The sequence below is a fragment of the Lutra lutra genome, chromosome 4 (assembly GCF_902655055.1).
Source record: "Lutra lutra chromosome 4, mLutLut1.2, whole genome shotgun sequence".
Lineage (NCBI taxonomy): Eukaryota > Metazoa > Chordata > Mammalia > Carnivora > Mustelidae > Lutra > Lutra lutra.
Genome location: NC_062281.1, coordinates 148,914,603 through 148,942,528, shown reverse-complemented (window position 1 = coordinate 148,942,528; position 27,926 = coordinate 148,914,603). Strand labels below are relative to the sequence as shown.

The 27,926-nt window shown below is 39.2% G+C and overlaps 1 long non-coding RNA gene across 2 annotated transcripts; it reads right to left on the bottom strand.

Moving 5' to 3' along the window:
• Window positions 1–176: 176 nt before the first annotated feature.
• LOC125099066 (uncharacterized) lies at window positions 177–27,926 on the bottom strand. Of its 2 annotated transcripts, none has more exons than XR_007127020.1 (4): window positions 27,891–27,926; window positions 2,735–2,888; window positions 1,853–1,954; window positions 177–1,185 (listed from the first exon to the last, which is right to left on the bottom strand). It is a non-coding gene; the product is annotated as an uncharacterized LOC125099066 (long non-coding RNA). The 2 variants fall into 2 exon arrangements; XR_007127019.1 differs by lacking the exon at window positions 27,891–27,926 and adding an exon at window positions 4,442–4,487 and having other exon boundaries at window positions 178–1,185.

The window sequence follows — 27,926 nt, the reverse complement described above, 5'->3', positions numbered from 1 at the left end:
TCTGCCAGTGGCAGAGGCAGTATTCACTTTCAGAATTGCCCTGGGGCAGAGCATTGGGGGTTACCCCCTGTGACAGTTGGGGAGCAATTCTGCCCCCAGCACTCGCTCTTTAGTCCCAGGGCGCATGCTGTGGGGGACCCATGCTCCAAGGCCAATTGCTTGTCCCGCTCAAACCTTGGGTTCCCAACACTTTATAGAAAAAGGAAAACATACCCAGATGAGGCAAAGATTATGGGAACACTAGGAAGCCTCTGGCATCTCAACAGTGATGAGGAGCCTGATAGAAGGGCTAAAAGGTCTTGGGCAAGATTCTTAACCTCCAGGCCTCAGTTTCCTTGTCCATGGATGAGATAATCCGCTACCCACCTTGTAGGGTTAGTGGTAAGGAATCTGAGAAACTTACGTGTAAGGTCCCTAGCACGGTGCCTTGCAGATAATAGCAGTCCCCAGATAACCGCTTCTACAGGGTTCTCTTTGGGCCATCTGGCTGGAGGGTTAATTCCTAAGAAAATGATTCAGGTCCCTACTCTAAAGCCAGCATGTTAGAAAAATGTGTCTCTGTGGATTTCTAGAACCATGTGTAGCTCGAGAACAAAAATTTTAATGACTCCAACACTCACCTTCCTGCCCAGGGAAAGGGGGCTTTATTGAATGCACACATGTGAAGGGTAAGTATGTTTTGCTTTTATGAATAAGAATTACAATGTGACCAGAGTGGTTTGTGGGAGTTTTGTTTTGTTTTGCTGTCTACTGAAAGCTTTTCTTTCAAGTTGAAGCCAGCCTGGCTTAACGAATCCTTTTGCCAAGGAACACATTGTATAGGTTTTTAGTTTTGACCAAAAATCCTTGCCATATGTGAAGAACATAAGTGTGGTTTTCAGAAGAGCCCAAGAGAACAAAAGCAGGGAGAGGGAGGCAAGGAATAAAAGACCAGGACAGCCAAATGGTCTGACATGTTGCAGAGGTGCCGTAACCCACAGACCTGACGCCACAGTTTGCTGGGGTCCAAACGAGGCATCCAGACGGGATGCCCTCCCCTGGGGAGACCCAGACTGGGTGCCGGACTTTATATCCAGAGTATCCTGCATGTGGTGCCAGTTGTGCTGGGAAGTAGAGGGATAGATGGATGGAAGTTCCAAAGGGAGCAGGGGAAAACACAGTAGGATACACCCCGGAAACTCCCACCTGGAAAGAAGGACCAAATCAGCAGGTGTCGGGAGGAAGCTAAAAAAATTTTTTTAAAGATTTTATTTGTTTATTTGACAGAGAGAGAGATCACAAGTAGGCAGAGAGGCAGGCAGGGGGGGGGGGAAGCAGGCTCCCTGCTGAGAGACAGCCCAATGTGGGGCTCCATCCCAGGAGCTTGGGATCATGACCCAAGCTGAAGGCAGAGGCTTTAACCCACTGAACCACCCAGGTGCCCCGGGAGGAAGCTAAAATATTAACATGATCCGCTATTTCTCCCAAGACTGAGATTAATCAGGTTCTTTGGGATTGTTTCTTTGTTCCGCCTGTCACTGGCCTGTGAACTCTTGCATGGCACACTGACTCTCATAGGGTCCATGTCCTCTGCACCTGAACAGTGCCAGCATGCCTGGGTGCTTGATGGATGAACAAATACACAAACACAAGATACTTTTCTGCACAAAGTAGACTAGGAGAACTAGAAATACCTCACAAGTACCTCACTTGGGGCCAATCTATGATACATGTTTATATGCCTTCATTTAGGCGAAGCCAAACACTTGAAAGCTGGCCATGGTCCATCCTTTAAGGATTAAGAAAATCATGCCTTATACCTAACAAGTTGCTTTTAGGATTTTATTGCACACACATACAGATAACCACACACCTTCATTGTGGATTGTAGTTCAAGCTCCGAAACCTTCTGCAGATTTTCAGTGTTGTTCCAGACCATTTCCCGTACGGTCCCTTAGGGGAAGCCAATTGCGTCCTAGTTTAGAAATAGCCATTGTTCAGCAGGGCTACAGTACGCATGCTTTCAAAATTCAAGGGCATAGTTACAGATAATTACCATCAAAGGATTTAAAATGAAGGACATTGTCGCTAAACAAGAAACTAATGACTGAGTGAGGCTGTGTAATGTAATTATACTTAAGATGGGCCTTCTGATGAATCACAGAGGAATCTTTGTGCTGCCTTGTGTCTCCATAAATGCACTTAACTTCTGTTGACAGTAATAGAAGGGAGTAAAATATAAAAAGCTCCCACCCCCCCCCCCCCGGTTTTCCAGTTTCTAGAGGGAGAATTTAAAAAGAAAAAGTGCATTTTTTAAAAGGATGTTTTATCCAGTACTTCTGAATATTCGACAATTGTATGAAGTCATGAAACAAAAGTAACTTAAAAACAAATGCTACCACTAATCAGTTCAGGTTTTATGTATCATGAACATACCCAGAATCTTACGGTCAATGTCCATTCTGCACAGAAGATCACTTAAAGATTACATATTTAAATATGTAAGTGTTTCTAAGTAATAAGTGTTTCTAAGGACCTCATTTTTATTTACTTATGTCCTGCCCGAAGCCTTCAGTAAAAGTGTTTTTTTTTTTTTTTAATTAAAAATCGGGGGCAGGGGGGATCCCAGCTGCCTGCCGGACAACATTAACACATTTGAGGGGGAAGATGTGTGTCTGATATTTAGACAAAGCCAATGAGGATGTCTCCCCTGACTATTTCTTTACTGTCTTCATGTTGATTGCCGATACTTTACCTCAGCAACTCCTTGTAATGAACTGGTGAGGGAGGCCTGGCAAGGAGTGGGATCGCATCTTCCAGCGACAAAACCCACAGCTCCGAGGGTTTAAGTAACTGGCCCGAGATTGTGTGACTGCAACACGGAGGCAGCAGGACTCCACCGCTTCTTCCTAAATAAATTCAATTAGCTTATTTGCGCAACAGAGGATGATTCATTAGTTCGCTAATTGCTCTCTCCTCCACGGTTCCCTTCTGTAGCAGATGTATAAATATCTAGGAGGCCCCTTCTGATGCTCATTGGTTGATCAAAGTCCTGTGTTATTTCTCTTGGCAAGCAGAGTGGTAAAGTGAGAAAGCCTCCAGCCATGGAGTCACTGAGTCCTTCACATCGCAGCTCCCCTGCTTACTAATGGACATGGTATGTGACCTCCCGCAAGCCAGTTGACCTCTGCATCTCTGTTTCTTATCCTATAACGTAGGAGGAAAGAAAATCTGCCTCGTGGCTGATGTGAAGAATAAATGGGATGATGTTTCCAAGTGCCCCGCACCATGCCTCACATAAAATAGAAGTACCACAAATGCCAGTTTTTCTCCTCAACCGGTCCGTTTCTACGTTAGCAGATTTCTAGAAGCGTTGCTTCAGGTCAAGGTGGACGACGTCATCTCCTGTTTCCAGGAGTAAATCTTCTGGGTTCCATCACCAACAACCCAGCTAGCCATTGAGCTTTTGCAATGTCAGGAGATCTGGAACAGTCCCTGCTGATGCACGAAGGGGCCAGCATTAGGCTTAAGGGAGAGGGGACAGACATATCAAGGAACAGATTTCACAGAAATGTCGAGCGAGGTGCCAAGGAGCATCAGAATTGATAGGCACTTCAAGAGGCCCAAGGATGCCAGTAACATGGGTGTGTCTGGAGAGGCTCATCCAGAAATGAGCAAAGTGGAAACATGTCCAGCCCTGCCTTTCTGAGATCTGTTAAGCTCTAGGTACTGAACGTCTTCTCCCTTTAGATTCAGCTCTGCTCCATCTCTGAGGTAACCAAGACAGAGCAGGCCATATGTATCCAGTTCAGACCAGCCCCAGCTTCCTGCCAGTGGGTCTGGAATTTATCTTTTTACCATTAGCCCCTGGGCACCTGGAGCCTCACCAAATCACAGACTTCTCCCCTAAAATATAAATACATGTTTGTCAAATCCAGCATGACCCCTTAACGCTGTGCCATGATCCTTTGCTAATCACAAAGCGAGAGAAATGTTGAGTCCTCTCACATGGCACACTGAACTATTCCTAAGCCGTACGTCCAAGTCCACACCTCATGTTACATTTCATTACACCTGCAATTCTCCTGAGCTCAGGCTTTGTTCACTTATTCTCTTATTTCAGACCTCACTACTTCTTTCAAGTTTGACTTTTGAAACTCTCTGTGGCTTTCCTTCAACCACAGGTTGGTTAAATTCTCTTTCCTGATCCTCTGACTTAAAATCATCTCTCCCGTCCTACCTGGCCCCAGAAAGTCCCGTCTCCAGTTAAGCCACGTGAAAGGGTTATTGCCCTGCACTCAGCTAATAGAAACCAAGGCTAAGTGCCTCATTGGGCCTCCAGTCTTCCTCCTAAGGCTAGAATCCTGCCTTGAATTTTAGGCTGCTTGGTTAGAATCCTGATACATTATCTAACATTTAGCAAATGCCAAATCCAGTGCCCTATAATGCTCTAGCCACCAACCTGGGCCTTAGACAAACCTCCCAGAAAGAATCCAAGGTACTCAGGCATACTTCCTGACTAGAAACTTCTATCGCTATGCCAACCATTCTGATGTGAGTGATAGCAGTTGATGGTGGGTGTTCTCTGTTTCCTGTTCTGGCCCCCTTGTGGTTAAGTGGGATCTTGTAACCAGTTCTGATTAATGAGTCGTGGGGAGATGGTGGGTGTTATTTCTGGACCAAGTCCTTGATTGTCAGTGTGTGAGTCCCCAGAGCTTTCTTTTCTGTTACGGAACAACTAGCAATGTTCCAGATGGGGATTCTCCCTCAGCCTGGGTTCCAGAGTGAAGATGACTCAGAGTACCCCACAATGAACACGTAGCTTAAAGTAAGACATCAACTTTTGTTGTGGAAAACAGAATTTTAAGGTTGTTCCTTACCTCTGCATCATCGATCTTCACTGTTAATATCCTATACTATTTGAGCTACATTGACCCCTATGAGGCCAACTTCACCATGATCAGAACAACAGGCTTAGTCTTGCATCGGGAAAGACTTGTAGCTAAATTCATCCCCATGGTCTGAGCCCTGAACAACCCGTCATGGGTCCTTTCCCCATAACCATGCACCGAATGCTCAATCTCACAGGAAATCAGCAGCATTTCTATGCCAGGATTTCCCAATAGTGACTTAGACGATATTTATTTTCTTTATAAGACATACAAAGGCAAGCTGTCATTAAGTTGACTTGTGAATTCAACCATCCCACCAGAGATCCAAGCTCTTTTATCCTTCCGTTCCCCCAGCCTTTGACCTCAGGTTTGTCACTCCTGATTGCACTATGCCACAGCCTTTAGAGGCATCCTGTTTTTCAGGTGACAGCATCCAAAGCATAATAAAAAGTTCTCTCTATGCCACCACCTTTTTTTTTTTTTTTTTTTTAAATCAAGGAACATCCCCTAAGTGAACTTCTTTGGTCTCCCTGGCCAGATTGTGCATCCCCAGCCTGCCACTAGGGACTGGCAAGGCTGGTTTAGAGACCTCATGATGTACTGGGACTGGGCATGCTGCTATTCCAATGAAGTCTTGGGAGCACAGGGAAGCCAACATATTTTACCAGAATAATGATAGGTTTTCCTTGGAAAAGAAAGAGCCATGGTCAACTAAGTTTGGAAAACAGTGAGTTAAATAGGCTTTGTTCTTACAGAATATCTTAGAATAGTCTACTGATATGCTATGTACATTGTGACTCTCCAAGAGAGAGGTAAGCTGTGAAGCATATCCCAGACTTACTCCATCAAAGGTTTGTACAGAGAATCTCATTGTACTCATGTAGAACCGCCCCAGTAATTTGGACCCTAATTAACCAAGAGGTCATAATGTTTTGACCGGAGTTGTATGAATGTTTTCTTTCATGTGAACTGTGAATAGGTTTACTCAGCAAATTAATGGCTACTAAATGAAATTTGGTTGTTTTACGTAATTATAGAAACAAAATGCTATTCACTCCTTTACTATATCAATTTACTATATTCATTGCTTTATCGAATAATGTCTTACAAATGAATGTTACTAATTATCAATGTCTAAGCTAGTCATTAAAAATAGGCCCAAAGAAGACCTCAATTTGGAAATGCATTGTAAGAAGTCTTTCAATTAAATTATCCTTTCAGTTAAATTAAATCATAGCTCTAGAATAACCATAAATTGAACCACTGGGATAGCAAGTGTCAAATGCTAATAATACAATCCTGCATTTCTCTGTGATCTTTTTAAAGTTAGTATTTCCATCTATTCTAACTTTTAAGTCTTCCTCTTATCTGTTATATATTCTAGGAAATTCTAGAAAATGCCCTAGCCACACACAGCAGGCTGAAGACATCTCCCTCATCTCTCTTAATGTCCCTTTCCTGCCCACCCTAACCCTAAACCTGCACACAGACGTCACAGACCACCTTAACATAACATTAAGCCTTTGGCTAAAAAGAGTAGAAGGTTCTTCACATGAGACTAAGCAAATACGAAAGGCTAATAGACCGCTGGTTCTTTTGTGACCCATGGAGTTTTGAATACTAAATTCCATGAGTTGCATTAAAGACATGCTCGTTGAATTTCAATATTGTATAGAAATTTTAATATTGTCCTTTTGACAATATGCTTCTAAGATTTTTAGTTTGTTACACTTCCATGATTTTAGAAGACATTTTGGTATACACAAGATAAAAACTTGCTACAATTAAGAAAGATTTGAAGAAACCATGAAGAGTTATGTTAATAGCAAACACATGTTTATTTTTTGTGCAAATGTGCATTTTCCTTTTTGACATCTCCATAGTAATTTTTAAAGTATGATTTCAGAAACATATGGCTTAGCTGTTCTACACAGGTGTTCTATAGTGCTGTGGGACATATTGTGCTTATAGATATTCAAGCATATGCTTCAATCCTACTCCTCTTACAACAAACACTTCTTAGACTTCCTGCTATTTATGTCAGGAACATGCATTTGGCCTTGATATCACCTGCTCTTTTTAATACAGGGGCTTACCAGGAAACTTCTGGGAGCTTATAAAATCTGCAGGAAGTAAATACAATGTTGACTTTGTTATAAAGGTGATTGACTTGGTAAGGAAGTAGTTAAAAAAATCCTTTATGACTGTAAATGTAGCATGAGAGAACAATGTGTGCCCTCTTTAAGCCTTTCCTTATTATTTTACTCTCCCCATAACCCTTTGACATTTGTATAAAAACTTGGTGTTTTAAACATCTCTGTTTCTCAGACTCTATTTTAATCACAGCCTTCATTTTCAAGAATATGACCGTCCATGTACCAAGAAGTATAGCTAATAGTAATAGTGGTTAACGTTGGATAAGCGCTATCAAAGACCATTAGGTCATATTAAAATAATACTAGAGCCAACATGAAGGGTTTTCTACTGGCCAAAGATAGGAAAAATTTTACATCAAAAAAGTAATGACTATAGTGTATTAATACACACATATCAAATATATAAACATCCATGAGTGGCCCCTGAATATAGACATGACTTAATTTATACTTACCCACTAGATAACTCCGCAGCATACTGTACATATATTTATACAAATATATTTGGCCAAATCCTTCCACCTTGGGCCTGAGTCTAGGGTGATATGCAACTATAATTAGTGTTTTTAGGGAAATGGAGGTTCATGTTTCTTAACAGAGAATAGGTTGTCTTCTCAAATTTGGAGAGCACCAAGTATCATAAGAATGTTATCTGTATTAGGGTTCTTCAGAGAAGCAGAGCCAATAGTACATATAGATGTAGATAAAGACACACACACACACACACACACATAGATGTATATGTGTATGTAAAGCGATGTATTGTAAGGAATTGGCTAAGAAGTTCCACAATCTGTTCTCTGCAAGCGGAAACTCAGGAAATCTGGTGGCATACTCTAGCCTGAGGACCAGGAGAGCTGATGGTGTAAATCCCAGTAGGAGGGCAAGAAAAAACAATGTCCCAGCTCACTCAGTCCAGCAGAGATCAGATTCTCCCTCTGCCCTTTTGTTCTGTTCAGGCCCTCAAGAAATTGGATAATACCCACCCACTTTTAGGAGGGCAATCTGCTTTATTCAAGTCTGCAGATCTAATCTCATCTAAAACACCCTCACAGACACACCAGGAAATAATGTTTAATCAAATGTCTGGGCATCCCATGGCCCTGTTAAATTGACAAATAACATCAACCGTCACATCATCCAAATTCAGATCCATATATATATGGATGGTTCCTTTGATCTACTGACCCTCACTCCCAGCTGCATATTAGAATTACCTGCTGAGCTTGGACCCTACGTCAACAGACTTGAACTGAATTTCTCTGGGATGTGGCCTATTTTTATGTTCGAAAATGCCGAAGTAATTCTAAAGTGCACCTGGCATTAAGAACCATTTCAGTTGGGGCACCTGGTTGGCTCAGTGGGCTGGGCCTCTGCCTTCAGCTCGGGTCCTGATCTCAGGGTCCTGGGGTCGAGTCCCGCATTGGGCGCTCTGCTCAGAGGGGAGCCTGCTTCCTCCTCTCTCTCTCTGCCTGCCTCTCTGCCAAATAAATAAATAAGTAGAAAGAAAGAACCATTTCAATCTAACTATGGCTCCAACCTCGTGCTGTCTCTGGGAGGGGGCTCTATGGAACAGGAATGAGAAAGAATATCCTTCAGGAAATACACTTTAAAACACCATCACCAACAATAATAAGCCACTAAATGCCAGACATACCAGATCAGACAATGTAATTTATTTAATCCTCTAAAAAGAAAAAAAAAAAAAGAAAGAAAAAACACTGTAAGGGACATACTATTATCTGTATTTTTACAGATAAATAAACTGACACACAAAGAAGTTAAATAAATGATCGATGGTCACAAAGCCAGTACATAGTGAAGCCAAGACTTACACCAGGTCTGCATGAATGCAAAACCTGTTCTTCACAATATCACATTTCAGATACATTTTGTTTCTCACTCTTAGCTAACAATGGTCTGCTGTCTAGGCTGAGCAGATCACAGCTGAGTATCAGCCTGTAGTGATCAAGATTTTCATTATTCTTCATCAAATAGCCATCTCTGAGGAAGTGAATAATGCCAGATCGAATTTTACAGATGATAGAAAGAAGGCATATATGATTTGTGACTTGTTTGAGAGTACAGCATAAGGCTATTGGTTCTTCTGAATTATTGAATAATAGTGTTTTAAATACATGGTACCTACTGGTAATAAAGTATATATTTTAAGTGCAGTGGTCAATATTTGATAGATATTACTACTTTGGTTATTTTTTTAAAGATTTTTTATTTTTTCAAGAGAGAAAAAAAGGGGGAGAGAGCTCGAGCAGGGGGAGGGGCAGAGGGAGAAGCAGATTTCCTGCTGAGCAGGGACTCCAGTACTGGACTCTATGCCAGGACTCTGGGACTGTGACCTGAACCAAAGGCTAAGGCTTAACCAACTGAGCCACCCAGGCACCCAAACTACTACTTTCAGTAGACAATCTAGAATTTCTAAACAGAAATTTCTTAGAGAACACAATATGGTAGAAAGGAAAATCTAACAGGCTTGTCCTAAAACTCTTTTTGCAGATCCCTTTCCATAGAATGAGAAAATGTCAAGTCTCCAGATCAAAGAATTAAGGAGGAAAGCTGGTGGAAGTTGTTGAGAAGATAAAGCCCCCTGACCCTAAAAGAACACAAAACACAAACAAAAAAACCCAAAAACCAAAAAACCTACTATTGCTGCTGCTGTCCCTCAGATGAATGTGAATGTTTATATAACCATCAGTTTGGGGTTAAAAGGGATGAATTAGGTACACTGTAAGCTATAGTGTGTCTTTATAATTAAATATTTTTTACTATTACTATCCTCCTTTAAAAGAAATCTCTTGGATTTCCCATGCATCTTTACCTCTTCCACCTTAGAGTCTAGGTTCTAACCATACCAAACAGCTCCTGAGCCAATTTTTTGTTTCTATCCCTCTTTCCTTTACTGAAGCCTGACTATGGCTGTCAGTCTCATTATCAGCTCTTGTCCTGTCTTTCATTTGGTTTTCTATTTTCAAGGGTAAAATAAAGTAAAAGGGAGACTATGGTGGGGTCTTCAGTGGAGTTGTAGCAGTAGAATCTTGCATCAAAGTGGTGGATATATGAGAAGCTGGAAGACAAATGCCAGGATGATGTTCTGGAAGAGACACCAAGGTCAAGGGTAGGATAGCTGGTCAAGCCAAATTCTTATTCCCAAGGGGAATAAGATGGAAGAGATGGAGGCCAAGTGAGGAGGACAGAGAGGGAGGACTCAAGCAAAGCGTGGTCTAAATGAATACCAGAGACAAAATGCTGTTGATAGAAGCATCTTTTTGTAGGAAGACCCAGCCAGAATTTACAGGGGCTAGAATGGTATAGATACCCTGCTCTGGCTCCAGTACTCTGGCATACTTCAGAGCAGGCTGGGCTCTTCAGATGACATAACTCCGATGGCCCTGCCACTGGATCTGTTGTTGTGTCTAGGATTCTGAAACTTCCTCATCCCATCAGATTTGTTAGTTCTGTGTGGGATTGCCCAGAAGACAGTGGTGTATGAGGAATCGTAAACAGGTTTTCACTGGCACCTGCTTCTTCTAAACTTTACAATGCCCCAAAGCCCAGGCAAGTTCACAGCACAATGACTGTGTAATAGATGCTTAGGAATACTACCAGCGTCTGCCTGTGATAGTACTGGAAAACCTTCCTCAGAGTTCCGGTCAGTCTGGAAAACAGGGAGCCCCATCATGCCTTTTGTTTCTGTCAGTCTAACCAGGAACTAGAAGCTACCCGAGCTTTCATCAGAGGGATTTCAAAACCAGGGATAAGTGACACAGGCGATAGATAAGCTGAGAGTCAAAGAGAAGACAGTGAGGCAGCCCAGAGGATAACTACGGAAGGAAGCCACCAAGACCCTGGACTGGAAGAACAGAGGAAAAGGTGGTATTAGTGGCTCCTGGCCAGAAGCTGAGACCATGGCAGGTCTGTTCACGGTAGAGGTGTAGCTGCTGCTGGAATTACTGTCCAAGACAGAGAAAGGAGATAAAACTCGAGCTTCTCACTTTCGCCTACCCTCCAGTCTCCCACTCGTGGCTCCTATTGGCCACATTCATGTGAAACCACCTGACATAGGAGGCTGAGAAATACAGTGTGCAAGGATCGGACACCTGCAAACACAAGGCAAACCGGGGAAGCATGGAGAACCCACCTGAGGGCATTGTGCCCAGAGAGGCTAATTGCTCTTCTTGGTCGACTTTCACTACCAATCAAAACACAGGCCCTCAGACATACTTCCATATCAGTATGGCTCCTGGCCTAGCCATCCCCCAGTTTATCCTCTTACTTCTGCCATCCTGATGCCAACCCATTACTGTGTGCCTCATGAAACCCCCACTCCATTCATCCTACTCTGTCCTCTGAACCTCTTCTCCAGATTCTTTCTGATGTTGATGGAATTGCGACTTGCTCTTAGCCAAAACAAAAAAGAAAAAAGCCTTGTGCCATTCATTCACTCACTCAGTGTTGATAGATTAAATGGGAATTGCATCAATGATAACTTGCACTGTTATACATGTTTTACACATATTAAGGCCTCCAGTTCTCACAACCACCTTATATTCCTTTTTCAGATGAATAAGCTGAGATATTTCAATGGAATGCTTACAGGACTTGCTGATTGCATGGTCCACAAGTGGCTGAGCCAGGAATCAAACACAGCCTACTCTAGAACCCAAAGGGATATCCAGCATGCAACCCTGTGCATGGGCATACAGCAGTGATCACTAGAGGATGACTCCTGTTAATGGAGTTATAGTTTAGTTGGAGAAGATTTTTTTTTAAAGATTTCATTTATTTATTTGACAGAGATCACAAGTAGGTAGAAAGGCAGGCAGAGAGAGAGGAGGAAGCAGGCTCCCCGCCGAGCAGAGAGCCCTATGTGGGGTCCGATCCCAGGACCCCGGGATCCCGACCCAAGCCGAAGGTGGAGGCTTTAATCCACTGAGCCACCCAGGCACCCCAGGAGAAGATATTTTTAACTCTATTTAAATTCAATTAGCCAACATATAGTACATCCTTAGTTTTAGATTTTTTTTATAAATAAAATTTTTTTATAAGATTTTATTTATTTATTTGACAGAGAGAGATCACAAGTAGGCAGAGAGGCAGGCAGAGAGAGAGGAGGAAGCAGGCTCCCTGCCAAGCAGAGAGCCCAATGCGGGACCCGATCCCAGGACCCTGAGATCATGACCTGAGCCGAAGGCAGAGGCTTAACCCACTGAGCCACCCAGGTGCCCTAGTTTTAGATTTTTAACTTTGCATTTTGCAATCAGTTTAGAGAAGAGTTTAAACAACACAGAAAGTTCCCCTTGTATCTATCTCATGTTGACATCTTACACAACCATAACATATTTATCATTACTAACATTCCACAATGGTGCAATACTATTAACTATGTTGCAATAGACAATATCATGATCACATCTCCTGAGTCTTCTGCAGCCTGTGACAGTTTCTCAGACTTCCTTTGTTTTATATGACTTGATACCTTTGAAAATTATTGGTCAGGTATTTTGTAGGAAGTCCCTCAGTGTGGGTTTGTCTGATACTTTTTCATAAGAGATGGTAGTTATGGATTTTTTGAATGGATAATATAAGAGTGAAGAGCCTTTTTCATCACCCCATGTTCAGGATGCATGCCAAAAACATGATTTATCACTGGTGATGTTAACCTTAAGCATTTAGTTGAGATATTGTAAGTCAGACTGTAAGGGCTTTTTTTTTGTTTATCATTTTATTTTATGTTTTATTATTTTATGTTTATATTCTATTTGTTTTTTTTTTTATGTTTTTATATTCTATTAGAAGTGAGTGACCTAGTCTAGCCCACATTCAAGGGAGAGGAATGCAGTTCTACCTCCTGGAGGGAGGGAGCGGCTGCATTTATTATCTGTAATTCATCTGTAAGAAACATCAGTCTCTCCTCCTCTGATTATTTATTCAATCATTTATATCAGTGTGGATTCATGGATGTTTATTTTAATCTTTAGGTTATAATCCAGTGCTATCATTATTTATTTTCTGGAACCAACTCTTCCAGCTTTGGTCTGTGAGCTCTTGCAGGTTGACTACTGTCTTTTTCACATATCACTATTTTTAAAGCACTTCTTGCTTCCTGTCACTCCAAGATGTTCCAGACTCACCTTGGATTTTCTCTGCCCTAGTCCTAGAGTCAACTATTTCTCCAAGGAGCCCTGGCTCCTTTTATTGGAGAAAGGTATTAGAAACCCAAGTTCTCAGGCTAGATGTACTTCTAGACTCTCTGGAGAAAGAGCTAGAAAATATATGTGTTGATGTATACTAACCCATAGATAAACTTTAAGTAGATAAGGGTACAAATAGGTTGTTATTAATGGCAGAAATGAAGAAAAATGCCAGATACCATGTGCAAGAATTAAAGGTATGATTAAGATAAAGGGAGTGAGGTGGAAATCAATGTGGTCTTCTCTGCAGAAGGGATACTTAAACCAAAATCTATTAAATGAATAGAAATTAGTCAGGTGGAAGGGCAAGGAGAAGGCACTTCAGCTAGAAGGAGCAGATACCTGCAGAAGCGTTGGGTAGGAAGAGCTCAATGCCTTTGAACAACTGGTAGAGGTCCATCATGATGTGAGCAGAGTAATCCTGGAAAGATGTGACTGCAAATGCTAGATCATGCAGGACCTTGAAGACCATGGTAAGAATTTGAAATTTTTTCATAAGTGTAATGGGTTGCCATCAAAGGTTTTTTTTTTTTAAGTATTTTATTGGTTTATTTGACAGAGAGAGAGAGATCACAAGTAGGCAGAGAGGCAGGCAGAGAGAGAGGGGGAAGTAGGCTCCTCCCTGAGCAGAGAGCCTGATATGGGGCTCCATCCCAGGACCCTGAGACCATGACCTGAGCTGAAGGCAGAGGCTTAACCCACTGAGCCACCCAGGTGCCCCCCATCAAAGGGTTTTAGATAGGAAGGGAGATGCATCCTACTTCACCGAGAAATGTAGAGCTATGTGAAGTAGGAACCTCACCAACTTCCTCATCTCCCCACCCCACCTCCTATAAGCTTTTCTCTGCTGGCAATCATCCCCAGGAAGTTTTGCACCTGGCCACACCATAGTCTACCTTTCTAGGTTTTGGATTTCATCAGGCCTTATCTATAACATACACTTATATGAGGGACAGTGGTTCTCTATCTTACTCGGTTGCTAAAATCTCATGACTGTTGGGTTTTTTTTTTTTTTAAATAAGATTTTATTTATTTCTTTGGGAGAGAGAGAGAGAGAGAGCACAAGCAGGGGAAGTGGCAGAGGGAGAGGGAGAAGCAGACTCCCCACTGAGCAGGAAGTCTGATGTGGGATTCAATCCCAGGACCCCAAAATCATGACTGAGCTGAAGGCTTAACGAGCTGAGTCACCCAGGTGCTCCATGACTATGTTTTCTACACAGTTACATTTTCCTGACCTATGAATTCATGATAAAATATATCCCTTCTCCTTCTTCCTCACTGATTAGTTACCTTAAGTGAATGCTGGGATTGTTGTTATTTTTTATTATTATAAATAACTGTACTTTCATTGTAAGCAAACTGAGGCTGTCTTTTGAAATTAGGACAATTAACACTTTGTAAAAATTAACAAAGATATAAAGAGGCCCATCCTATTACTTGGAGCAAGAATTTTCTCTTTAGCACCACCACCCGCCTTATCCTGAGGATTCCAGTTACATGGAACTCCTGAGGTGGTTCTGTTTTTCTGAACAGCTCTAATTACTGCAAAGTTATTAGATGTTTATTGATTGTTGTGCCCAAATGAATAAACAATGGTCTGTTGTTAATGAGGCACTAGTTGTTTAAGGATGTTTATAGTGTCTTATGTAAAATCTAAAGGTTTACTAAGTGTAAGACACATTAAGAAAATAATTTGCTTGTTAAAAAGCAAAATTTAAAATTGCACGTGTCAAATATAACTATAAAAATGAAAGTAGAAGATTCTACATCACTCAAGAGTAGTGCTGTTAGAATGCAATAGAAACAAATAATTATCCCCAGGGGAACACTATTACAGCTATTGCTTAATTATGGTTTATTTTTCTTTTCCTTTTGTGATAATTATCCACTCCTTCGGACTAAGAGATGCTGACAGTTCACTAACAGCATGGCTTTTTTTGTTCCACACACCCTGCGGTTTCCTCTAATTTTAGTCCTAAAACAATGTATTAAATTACTTTCAGGTCCTAAATTTGTTTTAATGGTGCCTGTGTCTGTTTAGATTAATGAGTATCTAATTTAAGAAATTACACCAATTCTATTTTGATATTTAAAAAATCCATTGAGTGCCATTTAACATGCTAAGGAATTCTCAGTCCTTCCCCCATACATAAATTTAAGTTTGAAAGTCAAGCCAGGAGAGTGCTGGGGCTTGGAGTCTCAAGACTTGACTTTGAATGGCAACTCCACACATACTAATTGCTATTGAACTTGGACAATCAATCCCTGGAGGTAGCTTTTTTTTTTTTTTTTTTTTTTTTTTTTTAAGATAGAGTTGGTTAAAAAAAAAAAAAAGAGTCGGTATTCATTCCTGTACCTTCTTCACTGGGTTGTTATGTGGTGCAAATGGAATAATGGCTGGAAAACTGTTTGCTTTGTACACTGTAAAGTTCTTGTCAAGTATCAATCATAGTATATATGTATGCATTGATCTCAAAAACATTGAACACAAGCTATGTGCCAGACCCAATGCTCATGCCAAAAATGTGCAGATGTTTGAAAAGAAGGCTGTGGTTATAATGATGATGACAATGACAACAACCAAAGTTGCATAGAGTTAAAAATGTATGTAATAGTTCTTATATCTATGTAACAACTTCAGAATATTATTTTTTATTTTCTTTAAATTCAACTAATTAACATATAGGGCACTATTAGTCTCAGAGGTAGAGTTCAGGGATTCATCAGTTGTATGTAACACCCAGTGCTCATTACATCACATGCCCTACTTAACGCCCATTACCCAGTTACCCCATCTTCCTAAACCCCTTCCCTCCAGGAGTCCTCAGTTTGTTTCCTAGAGTTAAGAGTCTCTTATGGTTTGTCTCCCTCTCTGATTTCTTCTTTTTTTATTTTTCCCTCCCTTCCCCTATGATCCTCTGTATTGTTTCTTAGATTCCATATATGAGTGAAATCATAGGATAATTGTCTTTGATTGACTTATTTCACTTAGCATAATACCCTCTAGTTCTATCCACAACATTGCAAATGGAAGATTTCAAAAAAATTTTTGATGGCTGAGTACTATTCCAGTGTAAATATATGTTACATCTTCTTTATCCACTCATCTGTTGATGGTCATCTGCACTCTTTCCATACTCTTTGGCTTTTTTCAATTTTGCTGCTATAAACATTGGGGTGTAAGTGCCCCTTTGGATCACTACATTTGTATCTTCTAGGTAAATACTTAGTAGTGCAATTGCTGAGTCACCACGTAGCTCTATTTTGAACTTTTTGAGGAGACTCCATACTGTTTTCCAGAGTGGCTACACCAGCTTGTGTTCCCATTAGCAGTATAAGAGGGTTCCCCTTTTTCCACATTCTCACCAACACCATTTGTTGAAAAAAACTATCTTTTTTCCATTGAATATTCTTTCCTGCTTGGTTGGAGATTAGTTGACCAGAGAGTTGAAGGTCCATTTCTGGGTCCTCTGTTCTGTTCCATTGATTAATGTGTATGTTTTTAGGTCAGTACCATACTGTCTAAATGATTATAGCTTTGTAACACAGCTTGAAGTCTGGAATTGTGATGCCTCCAGCTTTTTTTCCCTCCCAATATTCCTTTGTTTATTCGGGGTCTCTATGGTTCCATATGAATTTTAGGTTTGTTTGTTCCAGTTCTGTGCAAAATGTGTAGCTTGCTTTGGGTAACATAGGCATTTTAACAATGTTTGTTCTTCTAATCCATGAGCATGAATGTTTTTCCCTTTCTTTGTGTCTTCCCCAATTTTCTTCATGAGTGTTCTCTAGTTTTCAGAGTACAGATCCTTTACCACTTTGGTTAGGTTTATTCCTAGGTATCTTACAGTTTTTGGTGTCATTTTAAATGGGATCCATTCCTTAATTTCTCAGGAATCAAGAAAGGTAAAAAAACAGAGAGCTTTTCACCCTTTGAGGGTGATGTTTACTGTGGATTTGTCATAAATGGCTTTTATGATATTAAGATATGGTCCCTCTATCCCTACATGGCAGAGAGTTTTTATCAAGAAGGGATGCTATATTTTGTCAAATATTTTTTCTGCATCTATTGGGAGGATTAGTGTGATGTATATCACATTGATTTGTATATCATATTGATTTGATGATGTTGAACCACCCTTGCAGCCCAGGAATAAATCCCACTTGGTTGTGGTGAATAAATCTTTTAATGTACTATTGGATCCTATTACCTAGTATCTTGGTGAAAATTTTTGCATCCATGTTTATCAGGGATATTGGTCTATAATTCTCCCTTTTAGTGTGGTCTTTGGTTTGGGGATCAAGGTAGTGCTGGCTTTATAGAATGAGTTTGGGGAGTTTTAGTCATTTAAAGAAATAATTTTATTCTAAAGTTGTCATGATATTACATACTGAATGTCAACCATGTAGCTGAAACTCTGGACTTGTAAACAGGTTATAATTTATGATGCTATTATTTCTAGTAAAAAAGTGAGAAACTGGTTAATTTTGCATTTAACTGGTGAATTCTGTTAGGTGTTATGTTGAGTTCCCAGTGATTTCTCTGATCAGCTTTTCCATTTCAGACTGACAACGGGCCCAGGCAGAGTTTCAGTACAAATTGTCGTGGGGAAAGACTTTTGAGACCTTCTGAAGAATCATCTATTTTTCAGAACTTTGAGAGTCAGAAGCAAGAGCAAGAGCAAGAGAAATGTGAGCTGTTGCATCGGGGCAGAAAGGAACTGTAATTATTATAGGGGCTTCAAGAGACATCAAGATTATATGCTGAGTGTACACAGTCAATAAACACCGATGGCGTATTTGCTATGCACAAAGCACTGGGCTGCTGACAGGGAATATACTAGTAAATTACAGAGCCTGATACATCTTCATGGAGCTTAGAAAGGTTACGAAGAGTTAAGAAAAGTTAGGAAGGCTCTTGTAGACAAAATGGCACTTGGGATGGCCTGAGGGTAGGAAGAAGTATATTGCCTGTAAGTTACTTCTGGGGCATAGATGACATATTCTGGGTGTTCTGTATATCTGTGTATCCCTCACAATCTCTGGTGTTGTGTTGTACACACAGAGACACACAACAGATATTTCGGAATCAATAGTAAATGAAAACTACCAATGACTATGACACCATTGGATCCGTGGGCCCTCCCAGAGTTTGTCCAGTTCTGAAGGCTAGAACATGAATATCTTCCACGGTAAAGTGTGCATCATGATACCTACTAAATAGAACAATGTAGAAATATATAGAGATGATATATGAAAAATCTTTAATATGCAAAAACATCAACATGCTCATTGTTCATCTTAGAAACAAAGAGAGGAATGGAAAAGGCATGGAAAAAGACATCAAGGAAGATTATCATTAGTAGAAGTCAGAATCCTGAACATTTTGTTAATTTAGTCTCAAACACATAAAATATTGGTCTGTAATTCTCTGTATCTGAAGCAGAAATAGCCACATCTGCGTTATCGTTGAAGTCTCATCAACCTGACTTGGGGGAGAAAGAGAAAATGCTCAGGCTACCAGCTTGAGTAAAGGAATAGTCATTTCTCATGGTCGAAGCTCACAAGTCACTGTACCTGAGTTTCACACAACAGCTGGAGTTGAACGATTTGGTTAAGAACATAACTCATGATGCCAAATCAGTGAATTTGGATAGATTTCCCTGCAGAATCAAACTCTTGTTTTGATTATACATTTATATACACAGAGAGAATATGCATGTGTTAAAAGGAAATCTGTTAAAGTTTTGTTTTGGGGTTATGAGATATTACATATGAAAACACATTATAATCTACAAATACTTATAGAACTCTAAGAAAGTATTACTGTCAGTAATATTTTTACTGTTATATTGCTCCATGCCATTAGAATCTTATGGGCAAGAGTTCTTAATAATAGCCCCTTGGGAGCTTTCACTAAATGGTCTTGAGTGGAATCCAAGTCTTGAATTGCTAAAATGAATTCTACTCTCTCCTGAATGATATAGTGCTGCTTCAGGATGTTAGTTAATGGAATTCTGACCCTCCAACTTTAGCAGAGCTAACTCTATTAACAAGGCCAAATAAGCCTTTATCTAGGATGATAAAAACAAGTAGCAGAGCACTTTTTCAAAAAATAACCATTGAGACATGCGTGGAATAATGCCACAAATTTGAGGCTGGAGAAGAAAAGTCAATTACTTGTAGAAGCAGTGCATTCACATATTGTTCATCCTGCCTTTTACTAAAGTATTTGAAGTATGAGAAACAGACTAGACTGATGCTCATCACATACAATGAGCCTGAGTAAAAAGCTCTCGGGGTGCCTGCCATTAAACATGGAAGCCACTCTCTCCATTGGGCATTTCCATATTAAATATCTTGTGGTATTATCAGTTAATTTACCGGTCATGTTACATTGCAAGTAGGTTTCAGTTCCCCTGCCAATTCTAATTAATTGGCAGTAGCTGTTGGGGGCACTTTGTGGAATACAACTGTGGTGGTAAAATCAAACTCTACAGCAAAGATCATGGATGTGTATATTTGAGGGTGGAGGGGAGGGGCTGGCAGTCCCTATGCAGTGAGTCATGACTGGATTGAGAAAAGGACTGATTAAGCACAGGCCCATGGTTACACACCCATTTATTCATTTTGCTATCCCTTACTTCTTAAAAAAATGGAAGAAAATATTTAATATGAAAATATGAAATCAGGAAAAAAGGAAAGTAAGATCAAATAAAAGGAGAAGGCCACTGGAAAATGCAATGCATAAAATCCTGCACCCTTAGCAAAGGGGGCTTAAAACTTGACTCTGAACTTCCTAGTAGCTTAAGTAAAAATGGGAGACAAATCATTTACAAGATCCACGTTGTCAAAGATGTAAGGAAAGTCCTATAAGGAAAGCATAAAAGAAATGTGTTGGTAAAAAAAGAATAGAAGTGGAACTGGAAAGCATGAATTTAAATCCTATATATATTTAGTAGCCATGTCTCTTTCAGCAAATTACTTAAACTTGACCTCAATGTCTTCATTTATAAAATTTGGATAATACTGCTTTGAAACATGAATTGTTTCAAAGTTAAATTCTAAAGTGAATGCACTTTATTTTTCTTCTGATCACCTAAATCCATTCCCCTCTCTTCTCTGCCCTGCTCCATGCCATGGGAAGCTGACCCTTCAAATGCGTCCCCCAGGACCCCTTTGCCCTCTGGCTTCCAGTTTGGTTCAGCCAATAAGAAGTAACCTCTCCCAAAAAAAAAAAAAAAAAAAAAAAGAAGTAACCTCTCCCTACTGCATCAATGCTGAGAGTAATGGTAACCACTCGTTCTGTAACTACAGCTACTGATGGCAGCAGCCTTCCATAGTGCCACCTCTCACCAAGCTCCCAAAATACTCTGCCTAAGAGTGGTAACAGCTTCTAGATGCCTGGTGCCTCTGATCACTTTTTTGTTTCCTCAACTGCATTCATACTCTTGTATTTAGTCCCTTCATTAAGTTCTCATCAGAATCCATTGTGAGCATCCATTCTGTTCCTGGCCAGGACCTTGACTGATACAATGAATATTTATAACAAGATGGAAGAGGGAGGGAATAGAGTCCTAGTTTTGAGTCCCTAATCCAGGCCAAGCACAGACACTGTTTATGATAGATATTCAATAAATGCTGATACATTCGAACAAAGGGGAATGAGACAGGATAAAAGAAATTGTGGTATCACAAGAACTTGAGATACAGGACTCAGATCCTTTCCATCTGATGGCCCCCTTCCCCCAATATGGAATGTGAATAGAAGAGAGGAAATCAGAGTTGATTTACTCTGGACAACAACAACATGAATTTTAGATAGAAAATGTCCTCGGTTTTAATACAGTTTAGAGAGAAATGATGTGACAAAGAGCAAGTCATATTTTTTTGTGCCATTTTATATAGTTGGGTGTATGGTAGAGGTGAGTGGGCATAATATGATTAATAGAATGACTAGTATTCTCATGTACCTAACCACTTTTTGGAATGATTTACAATGTTCAAATAATGTACCATCAGAAAATAAATATTTTGCCTCCTTTTCATGTACAAAAAGGGGGGGGTCAACTTTCAGAATGACTTAAAACAATAGCAAAAGTAACAGTGCCCCCGAAGTGTATTGTTCCCAGGATCTAGCAGGCACAACAAAACATTTATGGGGATCTAGCAAATTCTGTTGCTATTCCCAGAAATCACCAAAGTCAGCTCATTCCAAGTGTTTCTCTTAATAAACCATCCTGTGACTGTAGTCAGGAGAGGTCCTCTTCCTTAGAGCCTCTCTGTTGATACATATTTTTTTCATCTTTTGATGCATTTTTTTTTTTTACAAGAAAGCAGAGATGTCTTAGATCCTTTGTTTATAAATCATCTCCGTAACCAGACAGATCTTGTATAAAATAACCACAGTGTAAAAAAAAAATAAAATAAAATAAAATAACCACAGTGTAGGGGAGGATTCAGGAAGAAAAAGACTCATAAAGTAAAACACTTTGCTTTTCTTTTTGCCGTTTTCACCCTGTTTTGATTTTCAACGTGTGTAAATCATCCTGTTGCTATAAAACTTATTAAATGAAGTAAAAGAGCAAAAACCAAAAATGTAATAAGGAAGCAAAGTTTTAATCCTTTACAATTTTTTGGCATGATCAGCTTGATTCTATTTGATATACACTTAAGGGATTTGTATTTCAGAGGGAACTTTTCTTAAAACTGTTCATGTGTCCCAGATGTGACCTAGTTTCATTCTGGGAAGTAGATGCTGAGTGTTGCACAGGCAAGTCAAACAGACATGGCTATTTTAGGAGCCATTAATGCAGTATACTTATAGGAACCAAATATGAAATCCCAGCTGGCCAGTGAAAACCTTTGTTGAGCATGTACTATGTGCTGAGCAAAACAATGGACAAGTCCTGATTTTAAGGAGCTCGCAGACTAGTGAGAGAGACAAGAAACACATCACATTGTGAAAGAAAGGAAACGCAAAAGTTAAGACCAAAGCATGATGTGTTCAGATATCAGAAGGTGGGGGTAGAAAAGCATTACAGACAATGTAGTCACTTTTTTCTGTTTTAGAAGAGTTAAGGGGATGCTTCATAGGGAAGGTGGAATTAGAGCAAATTCTGAAGTTTTAATTCCAGTTTGTAAATTCTCTTCAATGAAGTCATGACCTATTTATGGACAAATGTCCACTTGGATCAGTGAGATACAGTTGGGAAATGACTAGCACTAGGCTGGGCATAAAATAAGAATTATGAAATGTATCCTCTTTCCTTCTGTATTTTTTTAAGATTTTATTTATTTATTCAACACAGAGAGAGAGAGATCACAAGTAGGCAGAGGAGCAGGCAGAGAGAGGGGGGAAGCAGGCTCCTCACTGTGCAGAGAGCCTGATGTGGGGCTCCATCCCAGGACCCTGAGATCACAACCCGAGCCGAAGGCAGAGGCTTAACCCACTGAGCCACCCAGGCGCCCCTGTACTTTTTAATTGAGGTACAATTCACATCACAGAAATTCACCCTTTTAATAATTTTAAAGTGTACAATTCAGTGGTGCTTAGTACATTCATAATGTTTTTTAGATATTACAACTTTCAAATTCCAAAATACCTTCCTCATTCCACAAAGAACTCTCTGCCCTTTGGACAGTCACTGGCCATTCCCCCCTTCCCGCAGCACCTTGCAACTTCTCATCTGCTTTCTGTGTCTGTGCCATTTCCTGTAAATATAGTCCTATAGTATGCAGCCTTTTGTGTCTGTCTGCTTTCACATAGCTTAATGTTTTCAAGGTTCATCTGTGTTGTAACATGAGTCAGTACTTCCATTCCTCTTTATGGCTTTTTCATAGCCCATTGGATGTGAATACCACATTTTATTTATGTGGACACTGGGTTGTTTGCACATTTTTGGCTATTGTGAATAGTGCTGCTTAAGCATTTGCATAAAAGTTTTTACTTAAAAACATGTATATATGATATATTCATGTCATATGTGGCTAGAGATAGTTTGGCCACTTCCTTTCCAATCTGGATGCGTTTTATTTTTATCTTTAATTTAATTTTTTATTTTGTTTTTCTGGCCTTGTTGCTCTGACTAGAATTCCCAGTACAATGTTGAACGGAAGTGGCAGAAGTAGACATCCTTGTCTTGTTTCTGATCTTAGGGTAAGCTTTCATTCTTTCACACTGAGTGGGATTTTCATAGATGGCCTTTATCATGTTGAGGAAGTTGCCCTGTTTTCCTACTTTTCTGAGTATTTTTGTCATGAGGGATGGTTGAATTTTATCCAGTAACTTTTCGGCATTGTGATGATGGTGTGGGTTTTTTCCTTCCTTCTATTAATATGGTATGATATATTGATTGTTTTTCATATGCTGGACCACCCTTGCATTCCTGGGATAAATCCTACTTGGTCATGGGATATAGTAATTTTAATATGTTGTTGGCTTGGTTTGGTAGCATTTATTGGGATTTTGCACCTAAATTCACAAGGGATATTTTCCCTATCATTTTCTTTTCTTGTTATATCTTTGTCTTGTTTTGATATCAGGGTAATGCTGGCTTCATAGAATAATGTGTTCCCTCCTCTTCTGTTTTTTTGGAAGAGTGTGAGGAGGATTGGTGTTATTTCTTAAAACATTTGGTAGACTTTCCCAGTGAAGCCATCCAGTTCTGAGCTTTCCTTTGTTGGAGGCTTTTGATTATTGATTCAATCTCCTTACTTGTTTTAGATTTTCTGTTTCATTTTGAATCAGTTTTGATAAATGGTGTGTGTGTGTGTGTGGTTTGTGTGTTTTGAGGAATTTGTTTATTTCATCTAGGTTATCTAATTTGTTGATATACAAATGTGAACCGACTGGTGAGCTGACCAAGAAGAGGTGGTATATGTATACAACAGGATATTACTCAAGAATGAAATCTTACCATTTGCAATAACCTGGATGGTGCAGGAAAGTATTATGCTAAGCGAAATAAGTCCAAGAAAGACAAATATCATATGATTTCACTCATCTGTGGAATTTAAGAAACAAAACACATAAGCGAAGGGAGAAAAGAGAGAGACCGAGAGACAAACCAAGAAACAGCATTTTAACTATAGAGAGCAAACTGATAATTCCCAGAGGGGAGGTGAGTGGGGAGATAGGTAAAGTAGGTGATGGGAATTAAGGAGTACACTTGTTGTGATGACACTGGGTATTGTATGGACACGTTGAATCACTATATTGCACACCTGAAACTAATATTATATTGTATGTTAACTATACTGGAATATAAATAAAAGCTTAAGAAAAAAAAAAAGAATACACATCTGGGCTTTTTGCTGGCAATGGGCCAAGAATGAAAGAGCATGGTATAACAGTACGTGGCTTGAAATGGACTGGGCTACATGAAATCAGTACATGTGAGCTGTGTACTGCTGTGCAACTTTTAGAAACTGTGTGTATTTAACAAAATAATGTAAAATATCACATTAAAAATATTCATAGTATTCTCTTATAATCATTTCATTTCTGTAAAGTCAACAGTAATGTCCCATTTCATTTTTTATTTTACTTTGAATCTTTCTTTTCCTTGATTAGTAGAGCTAAAGATTTGGTAATTTTGCTACTTTTTCAAATAACCAACTTTTTATTTCACTTATTTTTCTATTTCATTTATCTCTATTCAAATCTTTATTACTTTCTTCTGCTTGCTTTGGGTTTGGTTGGCTCTTTCTTTGCTAGTTGCCTAGGAAGTTGAGATTATTGACATAAGATTTTTCTTCTTGGGGCGCCTGGGTGGCTCAGTGGGTTAAGCTGCTGCCTTCGGCTCAGGTCATGATCTCAGGGTCCTGGGATCGAGTCCCGCATCGGGCTCTCTGCTCGGCAGGGAGCCTGCTTCCCTCTCTCTCTCTCTCTCTCTCTGCCTGCCTCTCTGTCTACTTGTGATCTCTCTCTGTCAAATAAATTAAAAAAATATTTTTCTTCTTAAAATGTGGACATTTAGAACCATAAATTTCCCTCAGAGCAAGCACTCTCTAACTGTATCATACGAGTTTTGGTGTGTTGTGTTTCTTTATTCATTCATCTCACAGTATTTTCTAATTTTGTGTCACTTCTCTTTTGACCCATTGGTTGTTTAAGAATGTGTGGTCTAAATTTCCTCATATTTGTGAATTTGCCAGTTCTCCTTCTGTTCTTTCTTCCTCCCTCTCTCCATTCTTTCCTTCCAAAAGGATTTGTGTGTTTGTGTGTGTGTGTGTGTGTGTGTGTGTGTATGTTGTAAGAACATTAAACATGAAATCTATTATCTTAAAAAAATTTTAGTGTACAATACAGTATTGTTAACTATAGGCACGATCTTGTAAAGCAGATCTCTAGAACTTATTTATCTTACATAACTGAAACTTTCTACACATTGAACAGCAACTCCCCATTTTCCCCTTTCTCTAGCCCTTGGCAACCACCATTCTACTCTCTGTTTCTAAGTGTCTGACTATTTTAGGTACCTCACATAAGTGGAATCAGGCAGTATTTGTCCTTTGGCTTATTTTACTTAGCATAATGTCCTCTAGGTTTATCCATGTCATCTCATACAACAGATTTCCTTCTTTTTAAAGCTGAATAATATTCCATTGTATGTATACTCCACATTCATCAGTTGATAGATGTTTAGGTTATTTCTATATGTTGGCTATTGAAATAATGCTGCAATGAACATGGGAGTACATATATCTCACTGAAATCCTAATTTTAATTTTTTTAGATATATACTTGCTAAACCAGATGGTAATTCTAATTTTTTGAGGAAATCCTATCATGTTTTCCACAAAAGCTGTACCATTCTGTATTTCACATGTACCAACAATGTACAAGAGCTCCAATTTCTCCATATCCTTATGAACACTTGTTTTATATATTTATACACATACTTATATATATGTATGTATATATATAATATATATAAATATATTAGACATCCTAACAGATGTGATATCACATTGTGGTTTTGATATGCATTTCTCTGATGATTAGTGATGTTGAGCATTTTTTCATATAGGTGTTAGCAACTGTCTGCCTTCTCTGGAGAAATGTCAACTCAAGTTCTTTGCCTATTTTTAATCCAGTTACTTGTTTTCACTGTTGAGTTGTAAGAATTCCTTACATATATTGGATATTAATCCCTTATCCAATATCTGGTTTTAAGATATTTTTTCCCACTCTTATTTGCCTTTTCATTCTGTTGGCCACCTCCTTTTCTGTGCAGATTTTTGGTTTAATTACTTTTGTAACTTCGCTTGTGTTGCTTGTGCTTTTGGGGTCATCTGCAAGAAATCATTGCCAAACACAATGTCATGAGCTTTTCCTCCATTTTTATTCTAGGAGTTTTACAGTTATTTCTGATTTTATTCCTTTGTGGTCAGAAGAAATGCACTGTATGGCTTCAGCCACTTAAAATGTATGGAGATTTATTTTTGGCCTAATTTGTGGTCTTTTCTGCAGAACATTCCATGTGCACTTGAGAAGAATGTATTTTCTGATGTTGGGTAGTGTATTCTCTACATGTCACTTGGATCTAGTTGGTTTATCGTGTTGTTCAAGATTCTAGTTCCTTTTTGATTGTCTGTCTCATTGTTCTATCCATTATTGAAAGTGGGGTATTTAAGTGTCCTATTATTGTTAAACTATTTTATCTGTAATTGTCAGTTTTTGCTTCATATATTTTGGGGCTTGGTTTAGAGTTGGTATATTTTTTGATGGGCTAATATTTTACTTGTTATGTCATGTCCTTCTTTGTCCATTGTAACAATTTCTTTCTTAAACTCTATTTTGTCTGATATTAATATAGCCAATCCAGCTATCTTTTTGTTAGTATTTAGATGGAATTTATTTCATATCCTTTGTCAACTTAGCTTTCTTTGGATCTAAAGTTGGCCTCCTGTAGATAACATGTGGCTGAGTCATGTTTTTTACTCCATTCTCCCATTATTTGTCTTTTGTGTGGAATCTTTGGGTTTTGTTTGTTTTTTAAGACTTTTATTTATGAGAGAGAGAGAGAGAGAAGATGAGTGGCAGAGGGAGATGGAGAAGAAGCAGACTCCCCACTGAGTTGGGATCCCAACGTGGGGCTCAACCCCAGGACCCTGAGATCATGACCTTAGCTAAAGTCAGATGCTAACCGACTGAGCCACCCAGTGCCCCTTGTTTGTACTTTTTATTCCATTTATATTTATTGCAATTACTGATAAAGAAGGACTTCTATTTGGCTATGTATTTTCTATATGTCATATATCTTTTTCTCATTTCCTCCTTAACTGCCTTCTTTTGTGTTAAATATATATATATTCTAGTAAACCATGTTGATTCCTTTCTCATTTTTTTCCTACACATTTTTAAGTTATTTTTCTTAGTGGTTTGCCATCTAATTAGGGGGATTACAATTAACAATTTAATTTTTAGCAATATACTTTGAATGAGTGTCAAGTTAGTTTCAATTTTATATATGTTTTATATATAACTCTTACCACTCCCTTTATATTATTGCCACAGATTACATTTTTATACATTGTGTGCTCATCAACATAGATTTGTAATTATCTTATGTAGTTTTTTTTAAGAATCACATAGGAAAAATAAGGAGTTACAAATTAAAATACTGACATACATTTACCTATGTAGTTACCTTTACTGCTCCTGCTGTTTTCTTTTTTTCCTCCCC